This window comes from Cydia fagiglandana, chromosome 24 (genome assembly GCF_963556715.1).
Source record: "Cydia fagiglandana chromosome 24, ilCydFagi1.1, whole genome shotgun sequence".
In the NCBI taxonomy this organism is placed as follows: Eukaryota; Metazoa; Arthropoda; class Insecta; order Lepidoptera; family Tortricidae; genus Cydia; species Cydia fagiglandana.
In genome coordinates, this window is record NC_085955.1 from 4727107 (window position 1) to 4753005 (window position 25899).

Sequence of the window (25899 nt, forward strand, 5' to 3'; positions counted from 1 at the left end):
TTGACAATGACATTATAGTCAGAGTTTTATTTAAATGCAAAATGAAGTATTTTACAAAAATTACGATTAAATATTATTTTGAAATTTAACTGTAATATGAAAAACAGAAGGTGTATTTTCCTTTATGCGTTTCGTTCACAAAAGCTGATCATTACCGTAAATAGTATCAACTTACAGAATTTGACAGTGACAGAACGGACCTTTTGATTTGACATTAAACAACTGTACCGCTATTCGGAACCTAATAATAATATTGAGAGTGGCAACACTGTTGTCGGTCGTATTGTCCTTTTCTAGCATATACGTCCCTCTCTCTCCCACACTCCCACCACAGCAGTTTGCTTTTTGGCGGTTGTCGCAAAAACAAATTTCCAACTCATTGGCTTGCTGTTTTTCCATCTGGAAGGTCGTGAAGCTAAACTGCTGGTGAGTTTTTGAATTTGTACCCCAGTTTAGCTGACTATATTGAAAAACAGTTTCTAACGGCTTTTGCCGTTCGAAATAAATATTTAAATTTAGTGTCCGTTAAACTATCTAGCAAATAAAAACGATCCGGAATAGTAATGTGTAAGTTTTCAAAGGCTGCCTGCGCGCACCGTGGCTATGCTAATGAAAATACTAAAACACATAATGTTAGAAAACACATCGAGCTGGTAAAGCGTGCACTTGTCACCATTAGAATTTAATTAATATTATACCTACATTAAGTCTCTTCTGAGTCTTATTACTTATTTACTTTAAATCTTTGTGTGTCTATAATAACGGGTGAAATTAGGTATAACACTTAACTAAATGGTGATGTGTGGAGGCATACCCTTCAGTTTTCAAGTGATTTGTGTTTTCGAATACGAAAGGATCGGATAGTTAATACGTGTTACGTAGAACCTACGTATTAAGGTAGAAGCTTATAGACGTGTAGGGTTTATCTGTCCAAGTATCTATCAGCAACTTGTCGGTTTATCCCGTTCCGGGTTAAATATAATATTGCAAAATATTTTTTTTGGTAATATACTTGCTGATAAATAACGTGTACCCGCTTAGGAGTCGATGAAGCCCCGCTTCGCGGGGCTTCTATTTCCGCTCTGAGGGACACAAGGTAACGAACAAACCTACATCGCAAGCATTGCATTTATTTTTGTGGAAAGTGAGTACTTCGGCAGTACGTAAACTTAAGTCTGACTAGATAAAGAGAGAGATTAGCATGGCTCTGCGCAAGAATGACATGGAAATCCTTAAGTATTTCACTCCTTATCTACCAATTTATATCTCTCCAACTAGATCTTTGAATAAAAAAAAAAAAAAAAAAAGATGGTTAAAATGTAGGTAGATAGGTATCTCTTTAAAAAAATAACAGGTACTAACAGCTTAAAAGAACTCTTGCATGTAGTTGCTATATGTGCTTGTATTATTTTGGATTTGAATAACTTGATTATTCATTCTATATGTAACTATAGGTACATACAAGACGGTCAATCTTTAAGCCTACCTACCTACCTACATAAATAGTACCTACACTTGTAAACGTTTTAAATAAAATCGGAAGCCTGTGACTTGAAAGGGCATTAACGATATGGGAATGTTTAGATTGATTCATTGACGAAGACGCATGGTTTGCTTCATAATTTCAAATTATTTTCGCTAACTGTAGAGTTAAAGTTTAGTTATGGCAAATCTCGTCACCGTGAATGACACTTTCTAAAAGTGCCTATTAAAGTAAATCCTTTCCCCTTGTCGAGCGAAGAACTCTCAACTAAGGGAATATTACCCATAAACTTCATTTGAATGATATTCTTAAGCTATGTCTGTTATGTTTCCACCTGCGTAAGGTGTGCCTAAGAGAATCTTTTATTCAGGCACAAACTAACGTCAAGTTATTTGTGATGAAACCAATATGTTGTGTACCTATTTAAGCCTGCGCAAGGCTGCCATGTTTCCACCTGCGTAAGGTGTGCCAAATAATCTTTGATTCATTCACAAACTGATATCAAGTTATTGATGATGATATTACAACCTATAAATATAAGCCTGCGCAAGGCATGTCAGAAATTAAATGATATGGTCATAACACAGGCGAGCGAGTAGGCCACAATCATAAAAATATAACAAAGATGAATATGTAAATACATCCTTTTGGACAAAGGACAAGTGAAAAGGGTTCTAACAAAATAATGTTCTGGGTAAAAATCAGTCGAAATAGGCTTCGTTATTCGAGGTTTCATTTTTGTTTACCAATCTATTTTAAGGGTCCCGGACACCCTATTGGCTAAACCCAAAATTGGACTAATTAACATTTCTAAAATTATAATATAATAGGTATAAAATAACCTAAGATTCCAGGCCTATCTCGACTCATTTTTATTTTAAAGATGAAAAAATCTTTGCACCCTAATATAAAATTGTGGTCTGGAGACGCTAAGCCTCATAACGTGGGTGGCATGGATAATACTAAGAGATTTAGTCACCTAAATTCGACCATAAGCCCAGGCAGAATATTGATATTTAGAATAAGGTGTGGTCAATCCTCCAAGGTCCAGATAATCTGTGGACTCTAATTAAATCAGGCTCACTTAAGCTCACGACACAACATAGCTTACGGTTCAATTCTGAAATAAGCTATGTTTAATATCACTCATGGTGTGAAAATAAAATTACAAGAGCACAAACAGCCTGCTCAAGGTGTACAAAGGGTTCCGTTTAGCGGCCCTATGAATATCTAAAAACCTTTGAAGTCTATGCCTGCTATGACAGACTCGAAATTAATATAAATTATATTTGCCTCGAGAGCACTAGTCTTTCAGTTAACATTTTTACGAGTACCTACCTATGTAGGTACACGACATAACCAAGGTTACCTATTTAATTATTATATCCCTGACTGGCATGGTATAGGAAAATTGTCATGTGCTGCACAAGCATGTTGGAAATAAAAATATACAAAACTGACCAAACTGGGCGTTTATGAATGCTTTATTTTACACCCTTATGTCTGCCTTGTGAACCTTGAGGATTCGAATCACCTTGATCGTAAGTGCTCCTATGCACAGATTAAGTTTATTTTAAACTACCCATGCACTAATCTCAAGGGCACGTGCTTCTATGCACGGACCAAATATTGTTATCACTTAATTCACTTATCATTATTCGTCATAGTTTGATACTATACGTTTAACAAATGTACCCACCGTAGAATGTAATGTACCCAGTCATAAGGTTTTTAATAAACAGTGACTTAATGGTTTGCACGAACGATTCTAGTATAACTTCTGGGCGGTCACGTCTAGGGCATGACCCTCTAGTTCTCAATTTATACAAAATTATAGCATTGCGATACTGTTTGCTTTGCACAATGTGAAACAGCAGCAAGCCTTGCGAAAAGGCGAAGCTATTTTGAAAGGCGAGTACTTTTCAAAAATACATTGTAATATATATAAATATGTTTTTGTCGTGGAACAAGTACACCCAAACAAATGCAGTCATTTATTATAATATGTTAGCAAAACTCTGCAAAAGAGTTATATAGTCTGTCTGTACAGTGTAACTTGAAGGCATCAATGCACATGAATCTCTTGAAACATGGTGGATCAATTAATTTACACCCCGTCTGTGTCTTGCTCCTATTACCAAATCCACAAGTTAAGGACCTCAACCTATATATAGGTACCCTTCTTGCTCGAGACCTGTAAAAAATGTACACAATAATTTCATGCAGTCAAGTGTCGGAAAACTAGGTCCACACACTTAGCGATATCGTGAATATATATCCAAGAACTCTGTATATTGCCTCCCAGGACGCGGGATGTTATTAGACTAACCTATAGTAGGTAGTAGGCCAGAGATATAGTATACAAAAGTACACTGGCCCAAATTAAGTAATATTATATTTCAGAATATAAAATAATTTACAATCTTGCTATTATTGAAATATAAACAAGTAACAATTATCCTTAGTTCATAAGGAGGATAAGTATACCTAAATATCTAATAGATTCGACAAAGTGTTGATTCTAGCATTGAATAGCATAAAATAGCTCCCTCTTAAAGGGCCTCTGCGCTGTTGGCTTTGGGGCCACAGGCGCCCGGCAAATGGTAATAGGGAACCCCCTGGTTTCCCACAGCAAATAATGTAAAATCACGAAATAAGCACATAAATTTGTATTTCGGTTAAAAGCACCTATGCGATGAGCTAGGGTTTCGAATTAAGTATCTGATTCCTTATAATTTACACACTGAATAGAGAAAACTGAATATTCAAAATTAAGCAATGTCTATGAATAGTTTACAGAAAATTAGCCACTTTAGCGGTCAGAACCAATAAAGTTTTAAGGCTTATGTCTACCAGTAGGCACCAGATAAAGTAAACCACTAAGAAACTACTCTTACTATATATATACAAATTATTGAGTAAAATTAAGGTTATGATAGCTAAACATGAATTTAATTAGAATGACTCTGCAAATATTATTGATAAAGTTCTGTAGCAATTCTACACAAGAACACCACAAAGCGTCATAACTAGTGCCACAGCGCAGTGAACACATGAGTGTTGTGGCTTAAGCTCTCATAGTAACCTTCACACTTTTAAGCAAGGTTTATTTATGTACACTGACTTGCGTTCTCGTTAGTAAAGCGTTTAAAAGGGTTAAATGCATTTTATAGCTATAACTATAACCTATAACCAAGTATATGGCTTACAGTCATTAAATAAATTTAGTGATTCCCTATGACATTTCAATAAGTACCTAATTTTATTAACTCTGTTTGTGGTGATAGTGATATAACGAATAATTAAAATATTCGTCTACTTAATCCCGAGGGATTCTGGAAATAAGAAATGTCCTGTCCTTGTTATATTCCTGCAACTGCTTACTTTACTATTATAGATAATTATTATCAAATTTGATAATAATTGCGACTTATAAATAAAAACTACTCTAGTACTTTATTATTTTTATCTTTTCATACTTGAATTACATTACTCCTTATAACAGATGTGTATGCTCCTTGAAGAGTAGACTGACTTATCACATCTTCTTTTACCTAGTTTTCACATACATTTAAGTAATTAAGTATAGCACCCTTGTGGTGACTCACTTATTCTTTTTGAACATTTATAAGTACATTAAGTACGTATATAAAATGTTAAGTTAGTATCATAATATAATGGAATATCAAATTGTATGCTTTACTAAATACCTCTCTCCTCACAGGTGTTAAAATAAAGGGTGTACTGCATAATTAATTAAACACTCATAATATAATAATATTACATATACATAATAAGTACATGTATAATCACATTGGCTTGGCGTCTTCCCACCACCAGGCGATAACAAACACGTCTCAATATTATTATTAGGTTCCGAATAGCGGTACAGTTGTTTAATGACAGCGTTTTACACAAAAATAAAACGCTAATTAAATAACTTACCCTATTCGGAACCTAAAGTTTTAATCCTGCCTGGTGTAAATATGTATAATTTTGAGACAATGAGTTGGAAATTTGTTTTTGCGACAACCGCCAAAAAGCAAACTGCTGTGGTGGGAGTGTGGGAGAGAGAGGGACGTATATGCTAGAAAAGGACAATACGACCGACAACAGTGTTGCCACTCTCAATATTATTATTAGGTTCCGAATAGGGTAAGTTATTTAATTAGCGTTTTATTTTTGTGTAAAACGCTGTCATTACATGCGTTTAGATACTGCTAAAGATTACAAAACTCAAAATAATTAAAAAAAAAAAACATACACATTTGGGCTTAGAGGATATAACCAACGGAGACGCCATGTCTAAAATTTTCGGTACAAAATAGTCTGCCGTTTTTTGCGGGGGAGGGGCACATCAAATTTAAAACGTACGTTAACATCTTGCCATACGATTAAATAAATAAATCAAATGAATAGGTACGTCATGTCAGATAAACGTCAGTCCATACATATGGTTGACATGTGGTTGACCATTGGCCGCCTATTTTCGACAGAGGGGAACGCCTGTTAATGGCGGCTCCATTGTTAATTACTCCGAGCATTTGGGGTATTTTTAGGGTTCCGTACCCAAAGGGTAAAACGGGACCCTATTACTAAGACTTCGATGTCCGTCCGTCCGTCCGTCCGTCCGTCCATCCATCCATCCATCCGTCCGTCCGTCCGTCCGTCCGTCTGTCACCAGGCTGTATCTCACGAACCGTGATAGCTAGACAGTTGAAATTTTCACAGATGATGTATTTCTGTTGCCGCTATAACAACAATTATTATTACGCTGCACAAACTTCTTCAATGATAAATATTAACTGTGTAGTACGCGCTTATCATTCAACCTATTCCACATGAAAGTTACAGAGAGGTAAAACCAAAATTAAAAATATGTATGATTTATGAACGCAACTCCAACGCTGAACGGTTCCCGCGCCGTCATCTGTCACGCTCACGTCATTGTGTTTATTCATGTCAACCTAAACCATTAGAGCTTGATAAAATATTACATTTTTATCAGAAAATAATAGTAAATACATAATTAATATGTGAAAAAATTAAATATTAGTGTACGACAGTCCGACCAATTACAAAATTGGAAGAAAATACAAGAAGATTGAAGAAGGAAATGCTACTTTCGCGATCAAGGTCAAAGGCGGCGTCGTTTCGTGGATAGCATCATATAGCATGGATAGCCATCCATGCCCGGATATCAAAATAAGAATCTAGCAGGCAATGGACGTACCTACTTTTTATTTTAGGTCTGCATTATCATCTCCATCTCCGCCAGCGGCGTAGAGAAAAAAGCGATTTTTCGCGTGGCGTATAAAAAGCAATCTATGCCCTCCTCGCTCGCCAGCGACCGAATGTTTAATACATATCTAAAATTTCGAAAGGGAAAGAAAAAGGTAAGAAATATAGTGGAGAAATATCAAGTGCTTATTTGTTCATGATTTTCGACTATTTTAGCTAGGTGCATCTGTCTGCTAACTGCACACAGTGGTTGGGCCGTGCACTGTGCATTCTGGGCCACTATACTAGGTGTGTCTGTCTGCTAACTGCACATGGTGACTGAGCTGTGCACTGCATTCTGGAGCACTATGATAGGTGCATCTGTCTGCTAACTGCACACGGTGGTTGTGCCGTGCACTGTGCATTCTGGGCCACTATACTAGGTGTGTCTGTCTGCTAACTGCACATGCACATGCGCATGCACATGGTGACTGAGCTGTGCACTGCATTTTGGAGCACTAATTTAGGTGCATCTGTTTGCAAAATGGCTATGCTAAGTTTTTTGGAGTACTAACCTAGGTATCTCTGATGATATTTGCACTTGGAAATCTTTCACATACTAATACTAGGTGCGTTCACTGCCAGTATCCTTGGGACATTGTGGTGTTGTCATATTCCTTACTAACAGCACTGAGATATTGCTCATGTCCTACCTGCCAATGGCAGTGGACTTAAGGCCACAAGTCTTGCTAGAACTGGGTTTTGTGGCGTGTTAGACTAGACACAGCTCTTAACCCCATGAGTTAATCAATGTGGTATGCCAAATAGGCCATCTCTTCATATATACTCATCCTCAAGTAGGTGAATTAAAACATTTATTCTTATTTCAGCAAGCAAAGAATTAAGCGAGTAAATCTTGACATTGTGGGACGGAGGCACCAGAAATTTGGATATGGAAAAATCCTAATAGGACAACCTCGTTGTTTGTTTTCAGATGTATAATTAAAAACATTACAAAACCAGTATGACCCAAACAAGATTATGCAAAAATAATCTGCGCTGTAAAATTTTATTGGTGCTCTGAAGATGAACCCAGCAACTTAAACTGCCGCTGGTGAGATTCTTGTCAGTAAGGAACAAGGCTAAGTATTGAAATGAAACAAAATAAAGTTTCCTGGTTGCTAACTGTGATGATTTAGCTCTCAATCAATTTTGTGCTGCAACCGGCTATGACAACCTGGTGTCGCTTTTAAGTGACTGACTTTCTTTTGAGTGATGATCATCACTGAGAATCTTTGCTAAGGCAGCAGTCCTTTAAATACTAAAGCACAATAAATGGCATTAGAGATTTTTTAAAACATGCTGTCAACAAGTGATATAAGAATATCTAGCAGAAAAACTAATGGCTTATGGCCCGGTACTTCAACTTGAAGGCCTCAATTATCAATCATATTTTTCAATGTATGTTTTTGCTGCTACTTGTATTTGTTTCATATAATTAAGTATTAATTTAACATTACAACAGACAAAAACCCTGGTCAAAAAAGCAGCACCTTCTTCTCTGCAGTCATAATGTGGTCGCACTCAAGTGACATTACAACAGCCTGTGTCCATTTAGAACAAATTCTCATAAGCTGTGGTTTATTTAAATACACTTCTTTAATTGCAGTGACATCATATTTACAAGGATTTCGTCATACAAAATTCAATTTTTTGTCTGTGCCAATACCTACAGGTATCCCGAAATATGATCACTTCTGTGAAATTGATAGTCAAATACTAGAAAACTAGGTGACTGTGATATATAATGTGTGAATATGCCTATGATGTTCTTATATAATAATGTAGGTAAACTTTTTACAGTTTAATATTGACTTAAATATTTTCTGTACCAAATCCTAAGAGAAATAAATACAGGTACCTATAAGACATATAGGTATATTTAAGACAAGTAAATTTATTGCAACTAAGCAATTTAAGTCAACAGGGAATTGGAACTGTTATGAAACTAATGAAGTAATGACATAAGTCCATTTATTAGACTAGGTGTCTATATGTGTCAGACCTTCCATGAAGTGTCTAAGATCTGGAGGTCACACAATGAGCATTCGTTTAGATTATATATCAATTGTTGAAGCTCATTTTTAAATGTTTTTATACGATGTAGGTGCATACCTATACAAGATACACTTAATTAGTCTTGATACCATTACCTATATGGAGCTATAATCAAATGAAACTAGCTCCTTAGTACTTACCTTAGAGAGCTGGGTAATACTAGAATTGTTTCTTTAGCCGATAGGAAAAAATACAAACTTAAATAAAACAAAACAAGTCCTTTATATACTTATTGGTCTCATTGTCATTATTTTTAATGAACTTTGCTCATATAAATGGGTTGTTTGTACCGATACCTACAAGTTTGGCTAATGAATATGGTTATGTGTGTATTTAAAGAGCTGAAAAGATAAAAGTACTTACTTACCTATACTGAATTTCGTATATTTTAAAGAAATACAATTCCAATATATCACCTAGTGTGACATAATTTGGTGGCTAATTAAAATAAAGGGTTATAAATATATATTTTTTGCAGAATGTTAATCACTTTCAGTAATACTTACACCCGTGTGGAAATTATGAAACGAGCCTAATAGAATGCATTACATTAATTTTGTTCAGCCTATGGTGGTCTTGTTTATGTTTGAAGACCCTCATTTCCGGTTTACCAGACTGAGATACATCTGAGAGAAGACAACACAGCTATCGCAATTACATTTCATACATAGTTTATTTACAAACTGGTGAAATGAAATACAGTATTTTTATGTCTAGGAACATTAGGCAGTGGTGTGAAAAGAAACATTACAATATTTTACTTAAATGATATATGTGCTGTGTCATAAGCTGATTGAATGAAAATAGTGTAAGATTTCAGATTTAACCCAAATTAAATTTGAAATTTCTTACAACATTTTAGAAATCTATATAGTACCTACCGAGTTATTGGTTATTATACAAATATCCTGGTGAAGTAACCCAGATGTTTTTTCTACATAAGTAGATGCTTTTGCAAAAATATTTTATCTATGTTTTCCTTCCAATTGAAACGAAATCTAAGGTCTTAAAGTTTTAGGAAAAGTAGAAAGCATCAAGGCACGGTCATTGGAATTGCCCAGTTTACAAAATATTTATACGCATATGTACATATAATTGTATAGATTTGCGCCCCAGCTCTCATTTATAAAAACATATTTTATTAACTGGTTTCAAGTTTCAACAGCGTATTATCCTGGTTACCCCAGTGTTATCCAGGAAGTGCCATCAGCCATCACTGAAGGAGAAGAGGAAGGGGAGAAAGGAGTACAGTGCGGTGTAATCCCTTGCGCCCAACACCGTCAAGCACACACACATACACACACTTGAAATACTAGTGTATGTTATGTAAAAATAATTACATTCATTATTTTATGGCATCTGTTCCAGAAGTGCTTGCCGTTTTAATAGCATTACTTATGTAATGAGGGAGCTAGGTATAGATGTGTAAATAATTGTAAATCTGCTCGTGTGCTTTTATTGGGGAATAAGCTCTCCTCAAAATGACAGAATTGAACACTTTATGAAGAACGTTTTTTCGATTACACCAAACTCAACCTTAAAGTGTGACCTAGGTACCCTTAATCGGTCTTAAATTATTTATTAACAATGTCACCAACTAATGAAAATCATCCATTACAGGATTAAGATAAAGTAAAAAATTATTATATCACTTTTATTAGCTGTTGTGCTTGTACACAACGTGCAAACCCTGTCCTTGAAAAAATATCAAACTTTACTGTTATTCTGATTGATAAATTTCAGCAACCCTTGCTATCCATAGTATTATTATTTTTTTCAGGGAAAACACTAATTTTAAATTGGATGAGGTGTAAAACATTGATTACCTGTACCTATATAAATAACAAATAATAATATTCGTGATGGTAGTTATTAACTTGTTAGTGATTATTTATTGCCCTCAAAATCATGAAAAAATCACTTCCCTAATGATTTGTAGAGGGACTAAGTCAACTCTTAAAGACTTGTATTGATAAGTATAATTTTATTTTCACCACCTATTTAGCCTGTTTTGTGTTGGTGTCAACTGTAAATCGTTTAGGAGTTAATATTGGTGGAAGAAAAACATCAAGGTGGAGTGATTCTTATAATGATTTTCTTAATTTCATAGTCATGGTTCTATCCAATAATTTTATTAAATCCTTACTATGATAAATGAGAAAATAAGTGTTACTAAAAGTTGTAACCTGCAACACACTGTCAAGAGTTGCTTGTAGTTGTTGTATTCGTTAATAATTGCATCTCATGCTATCCTTTGATTTCTTTGATATTCCTATAATAATTAAGTTTATATGTGGTATTTGGTGGTATAAATGAAATACACCTATTAATAAGGATTAAATTATTTTTGTTTCAACTATCTATACTGACGATAGACAGTTGATGAAATGATATCACTAGATCTCTAAATAATGTTATAAACTAAATATATATACATATATTTTGAAAATAGTTAATGATAAGTAACTAAAAAGGTACCTAATTTAAAATGAAATCATAATCATTGTTAATCAATGATTTCATTGTTGCAATACAAAGCCAAAACAAACTTTGAATAGGTACTTATCTCTAAACATCTACACAGTTAATATTTATCATTGAAGAAGTTTGTGCAGCGTAATAATAATTGGAAATTAAACGAACTTACCTGTAAGTGAAGTTCTATTTCAATTATATTAGCTGCACAAACTTCGAAATGATAACCCATCCCACCCAGTACCCACGTTGTCCTGAGACAACCAGGGATTCGTGTACCTATAATCCCTGTCAAAGTTATGGTAATATTGGCTTTGCTGAATTGGAGGCCAAGTTGTTCCATCTATTGGCATATTCACTGCCAGCGTGAGCTACAAGTATGTATAGCGGATACCATATGTTTTTCCGCTTTGTAGCGATAAGTACCTAAGAATAGAGAACTCTAGCGGGCTACTGGCAGTGAAAGTGTTATGTCTTGGCTTGTTACTCTAAACTAAATGACGTGAGCGTGACAGATGACGGCGCGGGAACCGTTCAGCGTTGGAGTTGCGTTCATAAATCATACATATTTTTAATTTTGGTTTTACCTCTCTGTAACTTTCATGTGGAATAGGTTGAATGATAAGCGCGTACTACACAGTTAATATTTATCATTTCGAAGTTTGTGCAGCTAATATAATTGAAATAGAACTTCACTTACAGGTAAGTTCGTTTAATTTCCAAATACTAATGGATGGATGGGTGACCGTTTTCTTTTTGCATTTTTTTCCGTTTTTTTTTTGCTTTATGGTACGGAACCCTTCGTGCGCGAGTCCGACTCGCACTTGCCCGGTTTTTTATTTATACTACTAATAGGGAATATTAAGCAAAACTCTGCGTAGAGGGCGTTAATAGCACAATCACAGGGTCTACCGCGAAACGCGAAACAAAATCGAAAGTTCGGTTTCTGCCTCTCTCTCTTGCCTATTTGATCGATAGAGAGGCAGATAACGAAAATTCCATTATCGCGTTTCGCGGTAGGCCACCTGTGAACAAACCGCCTTGATGCATCAAAGTCAAAGAGTGAAGTAAGTATACCACTAGTGCTCATAGTATACCATAAAGTACGTAGTATACATACTAGGCCTTATACAGTTTTTTGACAAGTTTTCATTAGGACTTTGATATACCGGGTGTGGCCTGTAACATGAGCAAATAATTAAAACATAGATTGTACTCCTCAAACGGTGACACTTTTGTTCAACAACCTTTAAAAATTATGAAGTATTTAGACTCCCTATTTTTCATACAAAATAAATATTATATTCAATGGACGCCATCGCCACGCCATTATCATTGTGATTGACGTTGCTTGTCACTGCCTTAAACATGACAAAATTCGCAATACATTGCGTCTTAGAATAAACTTTAAAGTGTATTAAAAATCAAACCACAAGTAATTTTTAAAAGTCGCTGAACAAATGTTGGTCAATATGAGGAGTACAGCCAACGGTTTAATTTATTGCTCATGTTACAGGCCACACCCGGTATATCAAAGTCCTAATGAAAACTTGTCAAAAAACTGTATAAGGCCTAGTATGTATACTAGGTACTTTATGGTATACTATGTGCACTAGTGCTGCACTCTGGCGGTAAAACATTGCAGTAATACTCCCAATTAATTTTTCATCATATTTTGTGTAAACGCATCATATTTTGGCAATTTTTTCATGAAAATATGTGACATAAAATTTTACAGTTTTTGCCACAGCTAACGCCATCATCGCTTTTAATTCCCCCACCAAGTTCACACATTATATTAAGTAGGTACCTAAACACATAGCCAAATTGTTAGAGATAGACCAAGAAAAGTCTGCAGCGATTTGATAGCCCACGCAGTGCAAGTGTTATTAATACGTCACAATTTCATAGAAGTTTGACGTTGAAAATAACACTTGCCCTGCGTGGTATATCAAAATCTTTGCAGACGTTTTTTTCTATTAATTCGAAGAGTTTGCGAATGCGAAATGGTCATAATTAGGCCCTAATTAGAGTCATTATGAAGATACTTACTTTATATTTTAAATAACCAACTCGACGTTTTCAGAACAAAATCCTTTTCATACTTTAGGTTCCTTCATTAAATATTAAGCGCGACCTATTTACTTCAAAAGAAAAGGCCGAAAATTCACTGATTTGTGAAAGAAATCGGTGCACTCCATTAAGTTCATTACCGTATTCTTCCAAAGTGTTAATCATCAGATAATGACATTGCTCATCCGTCGAAAAGACCCGCTTAAAGACGGGAGACACTGTGCGACATGCAGTGTTTGTGGCATCTTTGAACGGTTACATAGGAAAACTACTGTAACTATGATACGATATCCCTTCACGCCTTAATTTTTCATATTTGCCGCCTTTTTCTACTGACAAGATTTGCTTGACCAACTATAGTTTTAGTCGAATCAAAAGCACTCAAGGTGTAACATCGATCGTCGTTCAATTTTGGAGTTGCGGTAATCAATAATTTTAATACCTTAACCTATATCTCTTATTCTAATTGTGTCGACAATCCTTATTGGAGCTATAATCTTATTTCATCTCCTTGGATATCACGGGCCTATAATCCCGGTTTTTTGATAGGCTTGCGTGGGGACACAGATCCAACACGTAGAGGCCCCTTGGAGAGCTTTTATGTCATGTAGAACGCCTGCTGGAACCCGTTCACAGGTGCAACAATAGACACCCGTGAACCGGTCTCAGCAGGCATTGGGACTATTGTAGAAAAAGAGAACAGTATACCGGTCTATGGATTGAAGTTTGGGTGGACTATGAGACTGGGCTATTGTAAAAGAGGTCCGGACACCTGCCATAACAATGTTAACACCGTCATCGAGGCAGGCGGTGACTCGCCGCTGACTAGATGGGCCCCTGAAACTGCCGTCGTAAAGACGACCAGGAGCAACATCGGTGTGAGCGGCTCAGGGGTGTCGAGAGGTGTGCGCCGCTTTCTACCCAGTGGCTGTTACCAGCCACTGTGCCAACTCGCGTCTTATGCATCTTTCACTTCCACCCCTGGAGCATATAGCTCTAGCGACTCCTCTCTGGACGGCCAATTAAGGCAAGCCAGAGCTGAGAGTCCTGCGGGTCCCCTTGGGGTCTACTCCGACCGACGAAGACACGCCGGAGACGGAGACCCTGACCGACTCTCGGGAGCACTCGGGTCCGTGGGGTCGTTACTCCCCAACAGCTCGCCACAAGCTGCCCTTATTTGGAAATTAAACGAACTTACCTGTAAGTGAAGTTCTATTTCAATTATATTAGCTGCACAAACTTCGAAATGATAATTATATATTTACTTGTAGTAGGCGTAATATCATTCAGCCTCTGGCCATGTTAAGTATTCAGAGTACCTAAAATTTTAAAATTTCTCAACGAGAATTCAAAATTTTGTATCAGATTTCTGAACGCATAGTCGCGCCCCCGCGCGCGCGCCGCTTCTGTCGCCCTCATTTAGTTTAGAGTAACAAGCCAAGACATAATACTTTCACTGCCAGTGACCCGCTACCTAGGCAGGTTCTCTAGTCTTAGGCGCTTGTCGCTACAAAGCGGAAAACGCATATTATCAGCTTCGCTCGTAGCTCGCGCTGGCAGTGAATATGCCAACTGATATGACAGCTTGGCCCGCAACTCAGCAAAGCCAATATTATTTTAAACTTTGACAGGGATTTTTCACTATTAAAATCCCTGGTTGTCTCAGGACAACGCGGGTACTGGGCGGGAGGGATTATCATTTCGAAGTTTGTGCAGCTAATATAATTGAAATAGAACTTCACTTACAGGTAAGTTCGTTTAATTTCCAATTATTATTACGCTGCACAAACTTCTTCAATGATAATTATATATTTACTTGTAGATGTTTAGAGATAAGTATTCAAAGTTTGTTTTGGCTTTGTATTACTTACAATAATGAAATCAATGATTTATGATTTCATTTTTAAAGTAGGTACCTTTTTAGTTATCATCAACTATTTTCAGTATATATGTATATTTAGTCAACATTATTTAGAGATCTAGTGATCATTATAGATATAGAGATCATTATTTCATCAAACTGCCTGTCATATGATAATTAAAACAAAATTAATTTGTTTCTTATTATTAGGTATTTCATTAGTACCACCAAGTACCACTTAAAACTCAATTATTATAGGACTATCAACAAAATCAAATGTTAGCATGAGATGCAATTTTTAACGAATTCAACAACTATAAGCAACTCTTGATAGTGTGTTGCTGCTTACAACCTTTGGTAACACTTATTTTCTCATTAACTAGATAGTAAGGATATATCTTTATATAATTATTAGAATTAGATGGAACTATGATTATGAAATTGAGCAAAATATTAGAAGTGTAATGTTTTTCTTCCATCAATATTAACTCCTAAACGATTTTGCTGCTTATCAGCCTGAGCAGCCTTGTCAGGCTGCGCATAATGGGTTAAATGAGTGGTGAGATTAAAAAATATCAACACCACTATTTTTTAAGAGTAGGACTTAGTCCATCTACAAATCGTTTGGGAAGAGATTTTTTCTATGAAATAGACAGAATTTTATTGCTTGAGATGTAGTAGGTATAGAAATTAGGAGTTAACATGCAATTTTGCATGAGGTTTTTTAAAGGCAATAATATATAATCACTAACAATTTAATAATCTACCATCACGAATATTATCATTCATTTATATATAGCTAACCAATGTTTAGCTTAAGCAACCTTACTCAATTTCAATTTAGTTTTATCTTGAAAAAATAATTTTGAAGGTAGCAAAGGTTACTGTAATTTATAAAGCCATAAAGGTCTTTATCAAAAATCAGAATAAAGTTTCATATTTTATCAATTACAGGGTTTGCACGTTGGGTACAATCACAATGGCTAATAAAAGAAATAAAGTAATTTTTTACTTTTTCTGTCTGTACCTAATGAAATATTTTCATTAGTTGGTGACATTGTTGATAAGTAATTTAAGACTGATTAAGGTATCAGCTCCCACTTTAATGTTGAGGTGGGTGTAATCTAAAAAACGTTCTTCCTAAAATGTTCAATTGTATCATTTGAGGAGAGCCTAGTCCCCAATAAAAACCCAAGAACAGATTTACAGATTACACTTCTATACCTAGCATAAGTAATGCTATTAAAACGGCAAGCACTTCTGGAACAGATACCATAAAATAATTATGTAATTATTTTCACAAAACATACACCAGTATTTCAAGTGTTTAGGTATCATGTTGCTTGACGGTGTTGGGCGCAAGGGATTACACCATACTGTTGGCCTCACCAATCAGAAGTTCCTCCTGTCTCCTCCTCCTCTTCCCTGCTCGTTCAGAGATGGCTGATGGCACTCCCCGGATAACGCTGGGGTAACCAGGATAAGACGCTGTTGAAACTTGAACCCGGTTAATGGAAAGTTTATTTAATTGAGAGCTGGGGCTCTAATCTTTACAATTACCTATATGTAACATAATACTCATAAATATTTTGTAAAACTGAGTAGTTTCAGTGACGGTGTCTTCTGGTTTTCCTATAACTTTAATACCTTAGATTTCATTTCAAATGAAAGGAAAGCATAGATAAAATATTTTTTATATTCATGAAAATATGAAAGCATCTACTTATGTAGAAAAAACTTCTGGGTTACTTCACCAGGATATATGTATAGCGTTCACATATTTCATCTGCACGGCTACCAATAACTCGGTAGGTATATGAAATTCCAAAATGTTGCAAGACATTTCAAATTTAATTTGTATTAAAACTCTAAAATACCAAGTTATCACTTAATCAGCTTATAACATTTATAGCACAAATATATCATTTAAGTAGAATATTGTAATGTCTTTCGCTCCACTGCAAAATGTTCCTAGACATCAAAAATACAGGATTTAATTTCACCTATTCGGTTTATAAATAATTGCGATAGCTGTGTTGTCTTCTCTCAGAAGCATCTCACAATCTGGTAAACCGGAAAGAAAGTCTTTAAACATAAAAGACCACCATAAGCTGAACAAATTTAATGTAATATATATTCTTTTTGACTCCTTCCATAATCCAACAGCTAACTCATTTCTAATCGGCCGCCCCAGCATGTAAATAAACTGTTACTGTAAGTAAGTAAATATCAGCAGAAAGTATATTTATAATTCTTTATTTTAATGAGCCACCAAAAAATGTCACACTAGGTTTCTTTAAAATATATTGAATTTAGTATAAGTATGTATTATTGTCTTTTCAGCTCTTTAACCCTTAAAGCGTTTGTGTAAACATACACATAGCCATATTCATTAGCAAAACTTATAACTATACAAACAACCAATTTGTATTAGCAATGTACCAATTTATAAAGGGCTTTATCTTTAGAATAACTTTGAATTTTTTCCTTAGTAGGTAAAGAAATAAATCTATATATATAGTAACCAGCTTTCAGAGGTACTAAGGAGCTAGTTCCATTTGATTATAACTCCACATAGGTAATGGTACCAAGACTATAATTAAGTGTATCCTGTATAAGTACCTACATAGTATAACATTTGTTATAAGGAGTATCAACAATAGATATATCTATCATCTAAACCGTGTGTGTGTATGTGATCTTAAACACTTCATAAAAGGTCTGGCACATATATCTAGCTAGAGAGATATCTAGTTTAATAGTTAGGACTAAAAACTGAAATCTCATCTTTCCACATGAAACAGATATGTTTTCTACATTCAAGCAATCAAGTAAACACATCTTGGAGCTAGTGCTCATTTAACAATTTTTGTGTTCTTAGTTTCTGGCAATTCTAATATCTTGTTAACTTAAAACCGCTCAGTTGCACTACCTAAATGTGCTTATGTTGATATATGGATCTTGCCTTGCTGTACATATAAAGTGAACATTATTTTTCTAGTATTCGACTATCAATTTCACAGGTGTGATCATATTTCGGAATACTTGTAGGTGTTGGCACAGATAAAAAAGGAACTTTGTATGAGATAGCCCGGACAAAATCCTTGTATGTAAAAAAAAAATAAACCACTGCTTTTAAGAATTTGTTCTAAACGAACACAAGCTGTTGTGGTGTCGCTGTGTGCGACCACATTGTGAATGCAGAGAGGAAAAATCTTGCTCCGCTTCCTCTTCCTTGCTTTTGACCAGGGGTTTTTGTATATTGTTATGTTTAATAATACTTTTTTGTATGAAACAAATACAACAGCAAATCATACGTTAGAAAATATGATTGGTAGTTGAGCCTTTGAAGTTTAAAGTGCCAGGCTTACGGGCTGAGCTGCCGGAGATTAAACTTTTTCTGCTAGATGTTCCTAAAACATCACTTGTCAACAGCATTTTTTAAAAGGTTTAATAAACCTCTTATGCCATTTATTATGATTCATTATTTAATTTCAAACAAGACCGAAGTGATCCCATAAGTGTTCCGTAAACAAAGTTTTGTACGGAACACTAAAAATGAACAGAATCACTTAAAAATGACAATATCTTCTTATAGCTGGTACAGTACACAATTTTTTAGAGCTTAATCATCTCAGTTAGAGAACAGGAAACTTTATTTGTATCATTTCAATACTTAGCCTCGTTCCCCACTGGCAAGAATCTCGCCAGCTGCAGCTTAAGTCTCTGGGTTCATCTTCGGAGGACCAATAATTTGTTACAGCACAGAGTAGTCTTTTGTAATCTTGTCCGGGTCATACTTCTTTTATAATGTTCTTAATTATTTATCTGTAATCAAACAACAGCACTATCCTATAAGGATTTTTCCTATAATATCCAAAATTCTAGTGCCTCCCTCCGACAATGTCAAGGTTTGCTCGCTTAATTCTTCGCTTGCTGACATTAGAATAAGTACCTACTTTACTTAATTTCACCTACTTGACAATGAGTATCTATCAAGAGACGGCCTAATCTGGCATACCACATGATTAACTCATTTGGTTAAGAGCGGTGTCTAGCCGAACACGCCACAAAACCCAGTAGGTAAGTTTATCTAGCAAGACTTGTAGGTGGCTTATAATGCACCCTATTATCAAGAAGGACATGAGCAATGTCTCGGTGCTGTTGGCAAGGAATATGTGACAATATCCCCTGGCTGCTGGCAGTGAACGCACCTAGTGTAGTACGCCAAGGTTGCCAAGTGCGAATATCAAACAGAGATGTCTAGATTAACACTCCAAAATGATTAGCACAGCCATTTTATGCAGTTAGAAACAGAGAATAGCGCTACAGAATGCATATGCACATCATAACCAAGTACAGTCAGCAACCAGTTGGCTAGTTATAACACTCCAACGCACAGCACTAACACCAGATAGAAATAACTTAAACAAATCATATTTTTTACCTGATTATAATTAATGTTCCTTTTCGGAATATTATGTGTGTTAAATAATTAACCGAATGCTGGCACTATTGGAGAGCGAGGCTTACATCTGGATACCGAGCGATATCTACTTCTCTACGCCGCTGGCGGAGATAGGGATCTAGATGATGCAGAATTGCAGACCTAGAATAGGTTGAAGACCATGATCCATCGATCGGTATGTAACGCGTCTGGGCCTTTTCCAACGAAAGGACGCCGTATTTGGATTTTGAACGCGTATGCTCTTGAATCTTCTCCAATCTTCTTATTTTTTCTTCTATTCCGCAATATTGGTAAATAAGATATACTATTTTATTTTCTTCTTTACATATTTCGTCCTTTATTTGATATAAATACTTTTTTATTTTAATAGGACGTAATGGCCGCGGCTGCATGAAAAACGTCAATGAGGGCGACAGAAGCGGCGCGCGCGCGGGGGCGCGACTATGCGTTCAGAAATCTGATACAAAATTTTGAATTCTCGTTGAGAAATTTTAAAATTTTAGGTACTCTGAATACTTAACATGGCCAGAGGCTGAATGATATTACGCCTACTACAAGTAAATATATAATTATCATTGAAGAAGTTTGTGCAGCGTAATAATAATTCATTATTATTGTTATTATTTTCATTTTTATTTTATTTTACTTTGACGATCATGATAGAAATTCTTATATTTTTGACTCAATGCAAACTTATTATGTAATTGTCTTTCATGAAATAAAATATCTAATCTAATCTAATCTATAGGTAGAAACAGCCATATAGCAAATATTCAATTAGCTGATTTCGTATCTGCCGTATGCCACATTTGTAGCATTGTAGTACAGTGTACAGTGTGCGCGGTTGATTAGAGCCAGCGGAGCGCAAATCGCTTAACCCGCGATAAGTGAAATACAGCCCGGAATGATCCTGCGGCGGGGTGTATAGCCCAATTTACAAGCTGTAAGCCCCCATTCGCACGACAGCTTTTACAACGCGCGTTAAAAAAGCGCTTGAATTTGTCCGCACTCTAAATTCGATTTAACGACCAAGGCTTAAAGTTGAAAATCCAACAACGCTTGACAAAAAGCGTCACCGCTGTCGTGTGAATACATTACATACATGGCTATCCATTTGTGTCATTCAAACGCTTTTTTAACGCGCGTTGAAAAAGCTGCCGTGCGAATGGGGGCTTAAGGTAAACGTACTGCATGGTGCTCGACGCGGTCCCAGTACATATCATCTTGAAACTTAAGAGCCCTTCAACGTGCACACTAGCGCCACAGCTAAATAATCGTGATTATTTAAATTTGAGGAAAGATATTGAAAAAAGGGGGCCGCTACGTACTGTATTGTGTATTTAAGTAGCGGCCCCCTTTTTTCAATATATTTAGTTAAATTTAAATAATCACGTTTATTTAGCTGTGGCGCTAGTGTGCACGTTGAAGGGCTCTTAAGGTAAACGTACTGGTGCTCGACGCGGTCCCAGTACATATCATCTTGAAACTTAAGTCATTGTCAATAGAGGTGACAGCAAGGTGCAATATATGACTATTGGGCATTAGCATGTTGAGCACTAGTACATTTACTAGTACAAATACATAATGATTTTCCATCGTATTTTCACGGAAATGTACGAACGTGTCTTGCTATTTCAGTCAGTCTCGGTACAAAAAGTGCTGAGGTTGACTGAACTAGCATGACAAATCAAATACGAACGTGTCCGATAAAATACGATGGAAAACAATTATGCACTACATCTGTAGCGAATTTCGTTGTACACAGGTGGGTTGATTCTGCTTCTCATTATTTCTATAGCCCCCTCCAGACTATGCGCGTGAATCGCGGGCGAAGCCGCGAACGCGAGTGTGGAGTCCTGCCGGCCTAGCCAAGGTTACAATCGCTATCGCTTCGACAACGAAAAGCATTATGTCTCTCTATCACTCTTCCATATTGGTGTGACAGTGACAGTTGCGTTTCGATCGCTACGAAGCGTAAGCGATTGGCGTCTTGGCTACGCGGCCTGAACGCAGACCTGCGAAATCGACTCCACACTCGCGTTCGCGGCTTCGCCCGCGATTCACGCGCATAGTCTGTAGCTCTACTATGAGTTCCGTGAATGACAGTGAGAAGTGAAGATAGTGAGAAAGTTAAGGAAAATGTATGGAGTAATTGTACAGTGCCTCTACCGGTCACGTAAAGAACTAAAAATTTCAATTTGTACCATGAGTTACAAACGTTTTTACGCGAGTTTTCCATACTTGCCTAACTTCACACCTAAAACGCTCTCTTTCTAATTATATAATGAAAACTGAGCCAGAATTATTCTGCGTAAATACTTTACGCGAGTAAACGTGACAGATGTTATGGAAAAATACGTGCGTTTCCAACGTGACATTTCTGTCAACTTGTAAACACAACAAATACGCAGATTTTTCACGAATATTAATGCAATTTTCAACGTAATATGTATAAATTTATAACAGTATGTGAACTTCAAGCAAAACTTTAAGGGATAAATCAATTAATAGTTCGATAAAAGGCTGATTTAGTACAAAGGTAATGAGTTATATTTGACATCATATTTTCCTATTTCTACTGCTACATTTGCGAAAATCACATTGCTTACGAGCAGTTTTTGGTTTTAGGCAAGAAGCTGATTGAAAACAACATTTCCCTGAAAACCCGGATTGCATCATGTATGCATGCGTATGCATGTAGAAGTAACATATGTATTAAGAATTAAGGCTCAATACAAGGAGCGGTACATAGACATGTTGCTGTTTTTGTTGCTGGGTGCACATAACACATAGTGAGAATATTTACACAAGAATTGCTATGTATTTTATTAAGCATTATTATCTTAAATAAAATAAAACATACAAATGTTCTGTGAGTTTATTTATTTTTCTTTACTAAGTAAGTATTATTTTATTTTCCGTTGTTCAAATTATTGTGTTTGGTAGGTACTCGTTTTTCATGTCAACTTGGTAACAGGAAATATAAAACTTTCTTCAAAAACTTTTGCTGGTGGTTCAGAATCTGAAAATTTAAAACACATTTATTGCCAAAAACCCGCTGCGTGGGTTCATTTTGTATTGGAAATGGGGCGCTTGGCACTGAAATATACTCGAGATCATATAGGTACTATAAAATTAAGATCGCTATTAAGGTCATACGTAGGTCGTAGGGTCTGTGCGGAAAGAGAAGAGTCGTAGGTATAATGTATGGGCTCCCCTAAATTTCACGGCTCTTCTCTTTCCGCACACTCTATTAGATAATGTTACTTAGCAGTAGGCGGTGCGGACTGAAGCGAACCATTATAATACATACCTATTTTAATATTTTAAGATTTCTTCTCATGTGTGTATTATTTTCATCAAACGTAATAAATATGTAGCCAAAAGTAGCCTGTATAATCGCGCCGTATACTTTGCTTCCTATTTTTTAACACGCAAAGTCATAATTTTAACTCGATTATTAATGATGTTTACGTAATTATCATATTTTGCAATTTTTGTCTTGAATACAATATATTTTATTAATTTATACATTGTTTACTAACATTGATGTGTTTATTATTTTCGTAACTATGGCAACGTCAAATCTTTTTTTTTTTTTTTCTTTATTAGGAGCATTGGCAACACAGCCATCAGCTCAAACAAAAATACATTACAAACTAGAACCTTAACTACTTAAAAATACTTAAACAACTTAAAAACTATTAAAAACAACACAAAATATAAAAAAAAAAATCAGACACATATAACTATAACAGGCCGAAAGTATTTTTAAGGAAATCAAATATGACTTTATATAATGAAAAATGTCTTAAAAGCTCCTGAACGGAAGTTGGAATTTTCTTGTCTTTTAATATATCGCTACAAGTACAAATAAACAACAATCTCTGTAAATTAAAGTAGGGGCAATTAAAAAATAAATGATCTAGATTACAATCTTCAGCGGGACAGAATTTACAAACAGAACTACTCGACAATTTTAACCTAAAAAGATGAGCTGGAAAATGGCAATGGCCGAGACGTAGCCTGCACAAACTTTTAATAAACTCTCTGCCTGAGTAAACGTTACCCTTTTCGAACCAGGCAGAAGTTGACGGGTCAGGCTGAATCTCAGCCAGCCATTTCCCTTTAATATTTCTGGAGCTGATTAAAGAAACATTCCACCGCTTTAGCATGATCTCTTTAAGAAATTTGAATAAATCCGAACGAGGAACTTTAAAACTACAAATTTCAGAATTCACTGTATGTTTAGCAAGAGAGTCAACAATTTCATTGCCCAGTACACCGGAATGACCAGGAACCCAACAAAATTCTACATTGATTTTACATTTAAATAGATCATCAAATAACTTTCGCAACTCATAAATTAAGTAATTAGCATTTGCTACAATTTGTTTTGATGAAAGAGCTTGAAGAGCACTCATACAATCAGATAAAATCAAAAAATTATGAGACGTAAAGTCATTACACTTAATATACATCAAAGCATAAATCATAGCTAGAATTTCGGCTGAATAAATTGAAAGAAAATTATTACAGGAAAATACTTTGCCTGATTGAGTAGAAGAATCATAGAAAGCAAAGCTAGTGCGAGTATTGGTTTTAGACCCATCAGTATAGATCTTAATATAATCTGACTTATCATTTAAAAATTCATAAAATTCAAACTTAGATTTAAAATTAATTATAGTAACCGGAATATCTCTCATTAAGCAATGGTAACTGTAAGTAAAACAGGGCAGGAGATGGTACCAAAATACAGTATCTTGAAACTCAAAATTTAAATATGTAATCGATTCGCTTAAGGTATTACTAAAAGGCATTGATATTAAATTATAATTGGGAACAGTAAAATCCTCTAAATACCGACTCACAAGAACATTATCGGAACTGACTAAGGAAAGGCAAAATTTGTCAATAAGGTAAGTTCTCCTTATAAATAGTGGCGGAACACCGGATTCAACTTCTAAGGAATTTATAGGGGAAGACATCATAGCACCAGTGATAATACGTAAGGCTCTATTCTGAATAACATCCAGCTTTTTAAGCAAACGACCAGATGCGTTAGCATAGAAGATGCACCCATAATCAAATTGACTACGAACCATAGAAATGTACAACGTTTTTAATATCTTAGGGTCAGAGCCCCAAGTGACTCCGACTAATGACTTCAAGACATTTAAGCGAAGCTCAGCTTTTTTGCAGATATACTCGATGTGTTGAGTCCAAGATAATTCAGAGTCTAACATTATACCTAAGTATCGTTCAGAAGTACTAAATGGTAACAGAGTGTTGTTATAATAAACTTTAGGACGAAATATACAAGCATGACTAAAAATCATAACTGAACTTTTTTCTACATTAACTTCCAGTTTAAGTTGATTATGTAGTAAATTACACACAGTTAATAAACACTGATTCATTATAGTTTCACCGGCTGAGATATCGTCACAATCTAAATATATAACTAAATCATCAGCGTAAAAGGAATACTTGACATACGAAGGAATACATTTCATAAAGTCAACGAGGCTCAAAATAAACAGTAAGGGAGAAATAACAGAACCTTGCGGAGTACCTTTGAAAGTAGATTTGGGACCATATAAATTATGTTTTATTTTAAGCGAGACACTGCGGTCATTTAAAAAATTAAATATCCAATACAGAACAGATCCAGGAATACCAAGGTTGTGTAAGCTTTTAATTAAATATTCATGATTAATGTTATCAAAGGCTCCTTTTATATCTAGGAAAACTGTTAGAGTTAATTTATTATTCCTCATATTGTGTGTGATATCTCCTAATAAGCAACCCAAATTATACATAGTATTTTTACCTTTACGAAAACCAAACTGTAATTCTGGAATCAAAGAATTATGTTCAATAAACCATTCAATCCGATTCTTTAACATAGTTTCAAATAACTTAGCAAAACAAGAAGTAAGAGAAATGGGTCGATAAGCATCTAAACTATTAGAATCCTTATTTGGTTTTAAAATAGGAACTACAAATTGAACTTTCCAGATAGGCGGAATTTCTTTATGTAACCAAAGTTGATTGTAAATACTAAGTAGAATTTTCATTACATTAACAGGTAAATTTTTAATAACTGAGTATGGAATGAAATCAGGGCCAGGAGACGTGATCTTTTTGTTTTCCAAAGAAGCTTCAAATTCATAATATTCGAAGGAGCTGACGATC

General features: G+C 35.4%; 2 long non-coding RNA genes across 2 annotated transcripts in view; one reads left to right on the plus strand and one right to left on the minus strand.

Annotated features, from left to right (window-relative positions):
- Positions 1-6935: 6935 nt before the first annotated feature.
- LOC134676208 (uncharacterized) overlaps positions 6936-25899 on the plus strand; it is a 43604-nt gene continuing 24640 nt past the window's right edge. The window contains exon 1 of the long non-coding RNA XR_010099888.1: positions 6936-7428. This is a non-coding gene — a long non-coding RNA (uncharacterized LOC134676208). The remainder of the gene's footprint in view (positions 7429-25899) is intronic.
- Positions 17338-20084, minus strand: LOC134676211 (uncharacterized). Its single transcript, XR_010099891.1, has 2 exons — positions 19678-20084; positions 17338-19058 (listed from the first exon to the last, which is right to left on the minus strand). It is a non-coding gene; the product is annotated as an uncharacterized LOC134676211 (long non-coding RNA).